This window comes from Centruroides sculpturatus, unplaced genomic scaffold (assembly GCF_000671375.1).
Source record: "Centruroides sculpturatus isolate CEXI.00-Female unplaced genomic scaffold, Cexi_2.0 scaffold1122, whole genome shotgun sequence".
In the NCBI taxonomy this organism is placed as follows: domain Eukaryota; kingdom Metazoa; phylum Arthropoda; class Arachnida; order Scorpiones; family Buthidae; genus Centruroides; species Centruroides sculpturatus.
In genome coordinates this window covers 277,240-290,786 of record NW_019385279.1, presented here as the reverse complement: position 1 = coordinate 290,786, position 13,547 = coordinate 277,240, and the positions used below count along the sequence as shown (strand labels likewise).

At 31.2% G+C, this 13,547-nt stretch overlaps 1 long non-coding RNA gene across 1 annotated transcript; it reads right to left on the bottom strand.

The window, feature by feature from the left end:
* Positions 1-9,082: 9,082 nt before the first annotated feature.
* LOC111637112 lies at positions 9,083-11,857 on the bottom strand. The gene is made up of 3 exons (XR_002758638.1): positions 11,769-11,857; positions 10,858-10,932; positions 9,083-9,124 (listed from the first exon to the last, which is right to left on the bottom strand). It is a non-coding gene; the product is annotated as an uncharacterized LOC111637112 (long non-coding RNA).
* Between the last annotated feature and the right edge of the window lie 1,690 nt (positions 11,858-13,547).

The following is a 13,547-nucleotide window of genomic DNA, read 5'->3' as shown; positions in this document are numbered from 1 at the left end:
CATAAAAAAAATTAGAATTTCAGATAAAAATCCTCCTTTAATTAAAAAAATTTAAGGTGTTTTTTTAAAATATTTACGAGAAAAATGCAAAAAATTTATCCAAAATGACAAGTTAAGAATCAGTTTTTTTTGTATATATAAAATTGAAAGTGATGATGATCATATGGGATTGTAAGAGGATGGAAAAGATAGTCGAGAGTTAGTTTAGAGTTTAAACAATTAAAAATATGTTGAACTTACCACTTGGATTATTGTCAGCATCACCTCTTAGAGTGGAAGGGGTTGAGAAGTTGGCAACTGTAGCCACACCGAAACCACTTTCACTATGCCATTCCCAATCACAAGGTATCTCAAAATCGCAATCATAACCTAGAACAATGGAGAAATCAAGAAGGAGTATTAAGTAGAAGAGATTCATTTTCCCCTGTTTCTAAACATCCCTATCTTTAAGGCCTTCATCAAAGCGAGGGTATAGAGTAGTACTCGGATGATAACCAGCCTCTAACTGGATTGAAACACGCAAGTCTCGACAGCTGCCCACAGTCCCAGTTGTTGGCTGCTTATCCTGGTTTCTGGGCCTCGGAAATTATAACGTTCTATCCTCTATCCCGTTATTACTAACGGTAAAAAAAATAATATTAATTTTAATAAACTTATCTGTATCCTTTCACTTATACTTTAGTAAATTTTTATGCTGTTCCCTACAGGGAGAGTTGGAGTAATCCTTCGATTTTCTACATGAAAATTGAAGCGCATCCTTCGATTTTGGTACGTTCGTTAATGTTTTTTTTTTTTTTTTTAAATAAATATAAACGTTGCAACGTCTGAAAAAAACTACTGAAAATGCCCTCGGCGGGGATTTCTCGTCTTAAATTGTATTATAAATAAGCGTTGTACACCAAAAGTAGTTTTAAAAAAAAAGAAGAGGAAGGTCACGTTGACCTCTGAGTATGGATCCGATAGAACGTGACCCGTCGCAATTAAAATTTGCATAAATTTTTTTCCCTCTAGCTGATAAACAGCAGATGTTGGGACGATGGGGACAACTCCACCATTAAAAAAAAAAAAACATAGAATATACTCATAAAAACTACAGATGCACTAATGAGTGTTTCATCTTCACGATTTTTTAATAAATTTCGTAGATTTATCTGGGTCATTTAAGGAAGAGGAAACGAAGTAACGTGATATTGTGCACCGCACGTAATTTTTTGAATGTAAAATCTTAACTTTTTTTTGGATTAAAACTGCGAGATGCAGGAAGATGCTGCATAATGATCCTGGATGAGTTTCTAGAACTTAATAACTGTTATAGTTTAATTGTTAATCAAGATACGACAAAGATTTTCCTGGATAATGTAGAAGAATGCAGTGGTGTGCAAGGACAGACAACCTTCACTTCGATCAATATATCCCAGGGATGCTAGCAGCTGATGCAGGAAGAGAATCAGTATTGACTACATTGCTAACACTTTCGAGTCTATATCTGCATCATACCCATTGATAACAGTCATAGTTCATTAGTTTATTTAATAAAATATTAAAAAAAAGCAAATAAAGATGGAGAATTTGGATTGAAAAACTGCATAATTTTTGCTCATAAAATTTTTGCAAACGATGCAAAATGTATTTTATTTCATTTTTTTTTAAATGCATCATTTTGAGTATGGATTTTCTAATGGATTTTAATTTTACTTTTAAAATATTAAAGTAAGTATAATTGTTTAGTATTTAAGCTTAAATTATTTTGATTTTTCTCACATTTTTCTGCATAAATTTCATTTAATTTTTGCATTTAAATTGTACATTTTGTTCTTCATCTATAAACGCTTCGTTCTTAATTTGCTGCATCTTTCAGTGGAGAAATTTGCTGTAAAAACTCAATTAAATATAGTCTAAATTTAAAATATTAGCATAATTTGCATAATATTTGCATAAAAGTACGATAAAGTGCATAAAAATTGTAGAAGAATCCGAGAAATTGCATCAAAATGGAAAACGTAAAGTCATGCTAACTTTTGATAATTTTCGCTTAAAATCTGATAAAGTTTATTAAAATTTGTGGAATATTTTGCAGGATCCCTTAATTTAATTGCTTTGCATCATTTTGAGCTTAATTTTATACGCAAATTGTAATTACTATTAATTAAAGATGCATATACATATACAATTGATAAGTTACGTATAGCTTTTTGTTCTATGCGAAAACTGAAGCAAAAATCAATCAAAATATAGCTGAAATATAATTAATTTTGCTATAAAAGCTTATAAATTTGATTCTCTAGCATAATATGTGCAAAAATATTCGAAACATTTTAATTTAAATTCGAAAAAAATCGCTAAAGATGCACGATAAAGTCGCATTTTTTGGGGGGGAATTTTAAATACTTTCATGGGTGAATTTTTTAAAATTAAATTACATTTTCACATAATTTATTACATTGACAGGGCAGAAAAGGTCGAAAAAATGGTTTAAAAGCTTAATTCTCTTTGATATTTTCTAAAGAATTAAAGCACACAACTATGCAAAGAAATAATTAATTTTCTATGGCTTTTTGCTGCAAAATAATGGAAAATTTTAAACTGCGGGCATTTTTAAGAAGAAAAATATTGAATATTTTATATTTTCCAAGGTTAAAAATCATAAGAATTTGATAAACACGCTCTTAAACACACCCAATCAATGTTTAAGTGTGAAGCACTCGCCTATGATAAAGAGATCATTTCCGAACATCTTAACCAACATCCGGATAATTTTTTGTTTATTTTTTTAATCAAAGACCCATGACATGACCCAAATGAGGAAACAGGATGATGTTTTTATTACTTTATTCCTAATCTCACAGTTTAAATTCTTGAAAATATCATCTTACAACTCACCAAATGCTTAACATCTTCATAGAAGATCCCTTATCTAGAAACAGGATGTGGCAGGAAGGGTGCTTCACGTATCTAACTAACTAACACGTGGGGATGTAAAATTTTATTATGTAACACTTGCAGAAATGTAGTTGATTACGTTACAACATTTGCAATTTGTTTAATTCCAAACAAATTTACAGAATTAAGTTAAATGTACCGACGTTTAAAGGTTAAATTATTGTTTGAGTTAAATGGTATTTCCGCTAACTCTCAGAATTTAATTTAAAGTGAAATTATTAAATATTTTCCTAATCGAAATTGTAGAAATTAAGATTTTCCTGTGATTATCGAAGCTGTTAATTGATTCTTTGCGCTAATTATCAAGGGAGCAATCAGTAATTTTGTGTATTAAAATATTGGATTTTCGTCGTTGATCGTAACGAAATTTGCCAAATTTTCGAGTTTTTGGCAGGTACTAGCGTTTTTATAACGTGTTTTTTTTTAATTTCTACACCTATATTTTAGTGATTTAAACAAAATTGATTCCTTCTCGAAGATATGAAAGATCAAGAAGGCTTTGTTTCCGGCCGTGAAGATTTCAAATTGAGCAGTTTCGTTTCATGTTCGGAAGCTTTGAGCTTGAATATACTGATCCTAAGTTCATTTTATAAACTAATTACTTCTGTTTGTTTCCGTTTTTACAGGTGAAAGCTTCGAAAGTAATTGAGATAATGCGTGGTTCTCAGCTTCATCAGCAGCATCCTCATCAAAATCATCTGGACTAGAGATGCTAAGGATCTGATTGAAGATTCTCAGATCCACAGCATCATTAGAAATGATCTATACAATGCTTTTCGATTTTTAAAGTTTTAAATCAATTTAAAGGGCTGTAATCCACGAAATCAGAACGAAGTGTGAGCTCCAAAAATGGAGCATCAAATATTACACTTTTCTTCCTTGTTTTTGGAGCTCAAGCTCAAGAAACAATACTGATGATACCTCATACTCAACCTCTTTAGCAGAATTCCTAACAGAATAATCGAAGTTTCAGTTTTTCACATTTATAGCAGCATTAGAAACAGCACAGTTCCGCTTTTAAAAGTTCTAGACCGCTTTAAACTTTATTTTGGATCCATCTTGAAGACACTTTGGCACTCAAATTATAGTAAATCGTGTGTTTCAGTGTTAATTTAGCGCCAGAATGGGCATATTTTGTGATTAGTAATACGTTATTTCTCTTCCCACCATCAGTATCTAATTTACTTGTCATCAATCTTATGTTTTGTGCAAGTAAACACAAAAATGATGCTGAATGCCAATGTATATAATTAAATGATCTCCTCCATGGCTCATTAATTTTTGTTATATTAATTTTCGTCATTCTACGATCAAAAATGTCAGGTAGGAAGAAGATTATCAAGGGATTTTGTTGGTGTATGTCATTAAGATGCAATTATCAAGGAAGCAATTATGATAATTATGATGGAAAATTGGATTATCACTATCAGGATACGATAAAGTTTCTTAGTTTTGTATACTTTATAAGTATTTTTCGTTATTTCACTACAATTAAAATGCATTGAATGCAGATGATGATGAAAAACTGAAGATATGACCAAAGATTTTGACCTCAGCATCACCAGTTTTTTGTTAAGATTGATGATGCTGAGGATCTGTCTAGGGATGCTATTCTAAAGATGTTGTTGAATGTATTTAGAATCTGGAGATTTGGTGATGACTTGCAAATCCACAGCATCCTTAACAGCATAACAACATAAGCGTAACAAGTTCTCTGAAGATACTACTGCTGTAGACGAATACACTTTCAAATATGAAGCATCATCCCTAACAACGTTCTGTAAAATGCTGCTGATGATCCCGAGAATCAAATACTTTTAATCAGATCTCCAGAGCATCATCAGCAAAGTAAACTAAAGTTCTGCTAAAGATGATGAAGATGCGGAGGATCCAATCAAAGTTTTTAGATCCCCAGTATCATCAGCAACAAAGATATGCTGAGGACGTGAATGATGCTAAAGTAGGAATGAAATGACGAATGAATTGTCTAGAATAAATTGTCTAAAATAATGTTTGCAGATAGAAATATCCGAAGACGAATTGCTGGTATTAGAAGTATCTGGGGATGTGATGTCTAGGGAAAAATTGTCTGGGGGGAAGAATGTATTGTGCAAAGAATGTGTGCAGAACGGTATGACACCATTCAGGAAAGAACTGTCCAAGAAATGAATTGTTTGGGGAATGAATTGACGAGAATTAACTTTCTAGAAAGGAATCGACCAGTCATAGCTGACAGTAAGTCACCTTCGATTTATAATGGGGTGATTGGGACATAAAACTGTGCAGAAAAGTCATATCTTTCTTACTTACAATTCGAACTTTTTGCTTCAAACGTGTAATTATAATTAATTTTTACTTTCTTCCTTTTATCTGCTGGCATCCATCAACGATGTGCTTTCATTTTATTTCTCATTATGTAATCTGTATACGAAGAGTTTTCTTTTTTTTAAGATAAGGAAAGAAAATTTTTCAAAATTTTAAAAATATTTCTGCATCTTCTTATCGTTCTTTTCGAGAAAAAAATTGAAAAAAGAGGAAGAAAATAGAGAGGAAGAAGTAGAAAAGGAGAAAGATAAAGTAAAGATGGAAGGAAAGATGTACTTGAGAAATAAGATGCAAAAAAGGAATTAAAGAAAACAATAAGGAAAATATGCGGGAGGTGAAAAGATTTAAAAAAAAATAGAGGAACAAGAAAGAAGTGAGAAAAAAGGATAGAGAAAAAGGTAGGAATAAAGGAAAAACGTTTAATGAATTTAAAATATGCAGGAACAAGAAAGATTCAAAAAAATTAACGAGTAGAAAAGGCACAGAAAAGATGCAGGAAAAGAAAAAGGCAGAAAAGAATGAAAGGGTATAAAGATGTAGAATAGATGCAGAGGTAGAAAACGTGTAAAAAGTGTAGAAAGAGCAAGGGTTGCACTTTTTGAAAATGAACAAGTAGAATGATGTAAAAAGGATAAAAGAGTAGAAAAATATGGAAAGGATGCAGACGTACAAAATGTGTAAAAGGATGCAGGAGCAAAATGACGTGTAAAAGAATGCAGACGTAAAAAAAAGGCGAAGAAAATGAAAAAGTAAAAGAAAACGATAAAACATAAGAAACGAACGAAGAATAATGGTGCAAAAAAAGAAAAAAAATCAAAAATATGACAGAGAAAAAAAATAACAACAACAAAAGCATAGAAGTGAGAGAAAGATAAAGATAAAAAGTAATGAAATAATTTTTTCAATCCTTAATTAACGTTTTCCTCTTGTTTCGTGTATTTTTTCTATTTATAATTTAGCATTAATCCTGAACTATTTGCTTTTTTTATTTCTTTTTTTTTTTTGCATATTTCTTACTTTCTTCTTCATTATGTAAAGCTCCCTCTTTGCAAAACTCATTTCTAAAATCTTTTATATGCTTTACATTCTCTTCTTCTCGTCTTTATTTATTTTTCTTTTCATTTACATCTCCTATTTGTTCGTTGCGATATCCTCAAAAGTCCTCATTTACCTCTTCATTCGATTTTTAATCATTTCTCCTCCCTTTCTCAATTTTCAATCTCTTCGTGATTTATGTCATTTCATTATTTCTTGTCCATTCGTCTTGTTTACTTCTGACTTTTAATTCGTTCCTCCATTTTTCTCTTGTTTTCGCTTATTAACTCATCATCATCATCGTCATCATCTATCTGTTATTATCCTTTTTTACTTTTCACATATTTTAGAGTATAACCAATATGATAATGAAGAGAAAAGAATGGATGATAAAAACAGAAGTAACGAATCAGACTTTTAATTTTAATTTTCATCATCATCATGAAGATGATAATTAAAAATCGTATTTGTTCTTTCTCTTCTTTCTCTATCATCGTATTTTACACTTTTAATCTTCTTTCTTTCCTAGTCATTAATCCCTCTTATCATGATCATCATCATCGTCGTTCTTTTACATATATCAGCATAGAACGAATGGGTATGAAGATGAGTATAAAAATGGACGATAAAAGAAAGAAAAGAAGAAGATTAAATATTTGGAATACCATGATAGAGGAAGAACAAAGCAAATTTTTAATTTTAATCTTTATCATCATACTATTGGGTTTGATATTTAATTATTATAGTTATCGTTATCTTTCCTCCTCCCCATTTTACCTATATCAATCATTATTTATTAATATTTATACCCCTCCTATCATCAGCATCATCATGACGCATCATCCTTCTTCTCTAACTTCACATTTCTTACGTCATCCCTCATTTCCATAAGGGGTTTCTTGTACTCTTCTACAATAAGAATTCATCATCATCCTTGCTGTTATCCTCATCATCTTCATCCGATTTCCTTGCTTCAAATTCTAAACTTGCCTATTGTTTTTGTTTCCTATACGTCATTTCCTGTCCCTACTCCCTTAAAAAACGTCACGTGTTTTCGTCATGCCCTGAAATCGCTTCGTTACGACAATAAAATTGCTTCCTTCTTCCCTGCTTTCCATCCCGGATCTTAATCGATAACTCAATCAAAATGGTGATTATTTGCTAATTCTGAGCCCATTCTCCCCATATTTTCCAAGCTAATTTATCAATGGTATCAATTAATTTACTGTTCGGCCTTTAATGGAGTCGAGTAATTAATTGCTTCGTCCATTTTTGCCAACAACTGTCATGGCGCCGTTTCCATTCCCGTTTGTAATTGGTTTCGATGGGGAATTGGAAAAAGTCTCGTAAATCACGAGAATAAAAACACGTAATTTGCGTTATTAATGACGTATCTAGTCATAAATCGCGCGAGAATCTCATTCGATAGCGTCACGTGACTCGCGCGGCAGCTGTTACGTCAATTGTAGCCAGAGCGTCATAACTGATGGCTGTCACGTGACCGAACGGTTATTTATTCGGGAATATTGCATTTTACGATTCGAAATTGACGTTGTTTCCTTTTATTTTTATTGATTTATAATAAAAACTTTAAGAAAACGACGAACGAGGAGACATCGACCATTTTCTTAAACCGTAATTGTCTACGTCCTTCGAAAGGTCGTTCGGTTTCCATAGCAACAAACCAAACGGCAACTTCTTAGGTTTAAAACTTTATTAATCCGTTATATAATTTAAAGAAATAACAGAAATAATTTTGTTTGTTAAAATAATTCAAAATTTATTATATAATTTCAATTTAAAANGTGGGCCCGGCGTTGCTCGGGCAAAAGTAACGATAACTAAGATAAAGATTATTACGTTACAGTCAACCTTACCCGTTTTCACAGAATGCAAGAATTGGGTCCCCTTGTTTCCAGAATAATTAGAAAATTTTTAGATGGTTCTAAAAATATGTTCGATTTCCCGCAAAAACGAAAAAAAACTGCATCTTCGTCTTGCACATCGCTTTCTCTTAACAATTCCATTGTTACGTAACACTTCAATTGTTACTTAAAACTTTTATTGTTACTTAACACTTCCATTGTTGATGAAAGTGTTAAGCCTTAATCCTGTCCCTCTCCACCGTGGAAAGGAATTTCGAAAAATCCCTTCTTAGTGTGCGTTCTCCTAACGTACCCTAACTGTGTACCAAATTTCAACTTTCAACTCCTAATCGTTTGGGCTCGTATCCATAATGTATATAGAAGTTTTAATCCTGTCTCTCTCCCCCCACGGGTGGGGAATTTCGAAAATTCCCTTCTTAGTGTGCGTTTTCATGACGTACCCTATCTGTGTACTAAATTTCAACTTTCAACTCCTAACCGTTTGGGCTCTGCGCTTATTATTATTATTATTATTATTATTATTATTATCATCAATCCGTCTCGATGATATATATATAGATTAGAAAGGCAAGTTTAAACAATAATTTAATTATAACTTTTGTATTCTTGTAACATTATTTTCAAATATTTCAATTCAAAACCAGCTTAATTAATAATGGAATAATATTTCTAAGTTACTTTTCAAATAGAGAATACTCAGATTACAAACTGATAAGTTACAGTAACTAAATTAAGTGAAATTATAATTAATTACAAAGTATAAATGCCATTTTTCTTTATTTCATTAGAACAAGTCAATAGAGCAATTTGATACTTTAATGATGATTACTCTGTATATTAAATTCACCGTTTATAAAGAAAATACTTACTTGTAATTTTTTCAAAATTACAGTCGTTCGTACTGCTGTTATAACTTTTATTACAATTTTCACAATTATCTGCAATAAAAAATAAATAAACATTTAAAAGAAATAAAAAAAATAATAATTTCAGTATTTAAAATGAACAAAATCTAATAAATATTTATGTAATAAATTTAGTATTTATTTTATACGAAAGAGGGCAGCAAAATTCTTTGAAAAATATCTATAAATAACTGAGTATCTTATTGGTTAATACAAGTCGATCCCCCTATAACACTGTTGATTATTCCGTTTTATATGAATTCCATGTTGTACGAGTCACTTAGATTTTACAAATACGCGTACCGGACTGTGAACAGCTTATTTATAAAATCTAAGTGACTCATACAACATGGAATTCATATAAAACGGAATAATCAACAGTGTTATAGGGTGGTCGACTATATAACTTACAAGAATAGACTTAAAATTTTTTTAATGACATTTAATAGGGATTGATTGGATTGGTGGGGAAGTGACAAAGCAACACGTCCAGAGGCAGATCCTACCAGTAACAGAGTTGATAAAAACCACCGAACACTGGCCGTGGGTTCGCACCTCTCGGACGGGTTGATCACGTAACATTTTCCGGGCTTTCTTCACGTTTTCAATGCCTAAATAGGGGCCAGTTTCTCTTAAAAAGTGTTTTCGGAAGGTATCTCTTTTCGGTAAATCGCCTATGTGAAAACAAATAAACCAGGAGGGTGCCTCCTGTGAGGACTTTGTTTGGAAAATTGGCTCTTATTTAGGTTTAGATGTTAGACACGTCAAGAAAACCAGGAACCTTGTACGTGTGGCTAGTCCATTGGTAAGGTGTGAACCAACGCCTCACCAACGGACTTTATATGGTTTTAACCATAGCCGAATTTAGTGGCGAGTTAAACGAGTTTCTCTTATTATTTTGTATAGGATGACAACAAAGGAAATTTTTTTAATAATACGGATATAAAATGCAATAACAATAAGTACGAAAAACTGAACTGAAAATTAGAAATGTTGTTCGTTCTTTAATGAAAATGGCATAGTCAATATTTTATATTGTCGACTGTCCAATCAGACGACAGATTTCAAAATAAGTAATGTATCATTTTCGAATCTGTGTAGTTCAAACCCGTGTTTGAACTGCATCGATTTGTCGATTTTAATTATAAATGTTTATACGTATAAAATTGCAAATAGTACATTATACATAAGTGAAAAAATAGTGAATTATATATTTTGAATGCAGTTTTCCATTTAAGAAAAATATATTAAAATTGATCGATAAAAATTTAGAACCTTACGAATAAAATAGAAATAACTTATTTTATGTGCATACACCTTATACATCTTTGAAAATTTCAATTTTAGTAATAACGACTTTACATTTTACTTATAAAATAAGGGCAAGTTTCCCTTAGAAAGGCTCCGAAAAGCACCCCATCCGCAGATTGCCATGTGTTGCGTTGAATTGCTCCATCAATTCGATTAGCCAAAAAAAATCAGCAATTTATCAGCTTTTTGTCTCTATGCCTTGTAGGCACTAAAAGTGGTTTTTAAATCATACCCATCGTGGGCCAAGCCCACAATGAGGGCTGTCGGATGGTGAAAAACGGAGACAGACATATCCAGCCTTCAGCTCCTATTGTGAATCTTGCAGAAATTACGATGGGAATGAAAATCTATGTTTTCTTACGCAAAAATTTGGACAGTGTAGCCACCATTTTATGTTAAGAAATGACGATATTTCAAAGAAACTTACAATTTTAATTGATTTTAGACGTATTTACCTTGAAGTTCTTCAGTATCTTCTACAGTTTTGCAATAGAGTTCTTCAAGTTTATTCTTACAAGCAATGCAATCATCTGTATATAAAATTAGAAAGAAAATAATTATATAATTTAATTTAATCTTTTAATATATAAATTTAGAAATAATCTCATAGCATAAATAATATTCTTTACAAAATTTATGTATTAAGCCCTTAAATATCTACAAGAAATTTTGTAATCATTTTTAATTATTTAAATGTTGTTAAATGTAATTGAATACAAGTTTTTCTGAAAAAAATTTGACGTAATTTTTATATAAAGTAATTTAAAAAACTGTTTTTAAAGTTCTATTGAAATTATTTAAAGTGGTTTTCTTATACAGTAGAGCGTCGTTTATCCGAATCAATTGGGGACTGGGGTTGTTCGGATAACTTATTTTTCGGATAACCAATTATGTACGAAAAAATATATTAATTTATCCCGTGTTGAAATTTTTCTCCGTTGCGTGTCGCTTCGCGTTGAATTTTCGTCGATGTTAAGCCTAACGAAAACTATTGTATCGTTAAAAATTATTTTTTTATTTTGTACGAACAAAATAAATATATTGAAAAATATAGAAACAATAAAAAATTATACTTCAGAAGTTAATTTAGTATCAAAAACGTAAAATATTTGAGTAGCCGAAGACATAGCCAAAGATTACAGCGCCACAGCACTGGCGAAAATTTAAATCTGTCGACTGGAATTTCTTCGGATAACCGACCTTCGGATAAACGACGCTCTACTGTATTCTTATACTCAAGATGATCCTAATGATCTGAAGATGAGAGCTTTTAGCAGATTAGCATTGTTCAAAACAAGATGAATTTTCAAAAAGTATAAATTATTTTGTATTCTTTTATACATTTAGCAAAATGTATTATTCATACATTTTTTTACACTATATTTACAGATAAAATCAGTAGCGATGGTTCCATTAGAAGCTTCCATTGTATCTTCCAACTGAAATTATGAAAGAATCTATTTTGCAATTTAGCATCAACTACAAACAATCAAGAAAAAAAAAAAACAATACTAAAATATGACAATAGAAAGTTAATTTAAGTAATAACCTGGTAAGAATTTCTTCAAACAATAAGTTTTTAAACCACAAGTTCAATATCCAAGATAGGTATTCCATGTTTTGGAATTCAATAGTTCTTTTAAATTTAATTAAACTTGGTTGGAAAAGTAAATATAAATCGAGATTTCTTCCCATTTACTTTTCCTCAACTAATCATCATCAAGAAACTCATTTATTTTTTAATTTATATCTTTATAAAATGATATAATGCGCTTCTGAATACATTGCTTCGAGATTCAATATGGCTGTATTCTATGGTATTTTATTTTTTCCTTATTGTTAATGTCTCATTTATATGCATTTCTTGCTTATATATTTTATTTAAATTTTTGTTATATAAATTTTCATTCTTACCCACGTGATAAAAGAATAAAATTGTATTATTTTATATAACAAAATGTGGATGATGATTGTCATTAATGTGATCGATTTAGACATTTCTTATTCTAATTTATTGCAAAAATCATTAATTTCCTGAATAAATTTATTTCAGAAGCTTGCTTTGATACTTTAAAGTACTGTAATTGCAAGTTCTTATCTCTCTTAATAATTAATTTTACAAAAGAATCATTATTATAACTGCATTCATTTATCATATTTTAATATTTGTATTTAAAATAACCATAAGCACCTCATTAATAATTGCCATCTAACTTAAAATATCTGCAGAATAACAAATACAGTAGTTGGCTCTTCTAGTTCTCCTTTATGCTGTGTGAAGGCGCTTCGTCGTTTGGAACAGTCCACTTGTTTTAGGTTGATTAACAGTTTTTCTTTCTTCATTATTATTATTTTAATTTGATTTGAAAAAAATAGAAATTCTGTTACTTAGTTAACACTTAAAAACAACTTCTAGTTCAACACAATAAAGGTAGAAAAAACACTTGAAAGTGAAGTAAGAAACATAATGTTAAATGTCATAACTGCCCTGAATAAAAATGAAATATTCTAAGTAACACAGCGTCACTACACAGCTTATAGGAAAACTTGTTTCAAACAGTTCCAGTTCCAGAAGTGGAACTGGAACAGTTGGAACTATTCCGCTAGATCGGTTCCTTCAAATTGTTTAGTCTGTTGGACCACACGGTTCCTCGAAACCGTTTTGTTCCGTCGTCATTGCATAGTTTATTGGACAAAACGGAATTAAGTGCAATTAATTAGACACAAGGCGGATAGTTCCAGGTCAGAACTGTTTCTTTGGAACTAGAAGTGGGTAGTTGCAGGTCAGAACTGTTTCTTTGGAACTAGAAGTGGGTAGTTGCAGGTCAGAACTGTTTCTTCGGAACTAGAAGTGGGTAGTTCCAGGTCAGAACTGTTTCTTTGGAACTAGAAGTGGGTAGTTCCAGGTCAGAACTGTTTCTTTGGAACTAGAAGTGGGTAGTTCCAGGTGAGAACTGTTTCTTTGGAACTAGAAGTGGGTAGTTGCAGGTCAGAACTGTTTCTTTGGAAATAGTTCCAGGTCAGAACTGTTTCTTTGGAACTAGAAGTGGATAGTTCCAGGTCAGAACTGTTTCTTTGGAACTATCCATCTCTAGTTGGTAGCGCCCTGCATGTTACCATTGTTCTTAATTCATTGATTTTAAGT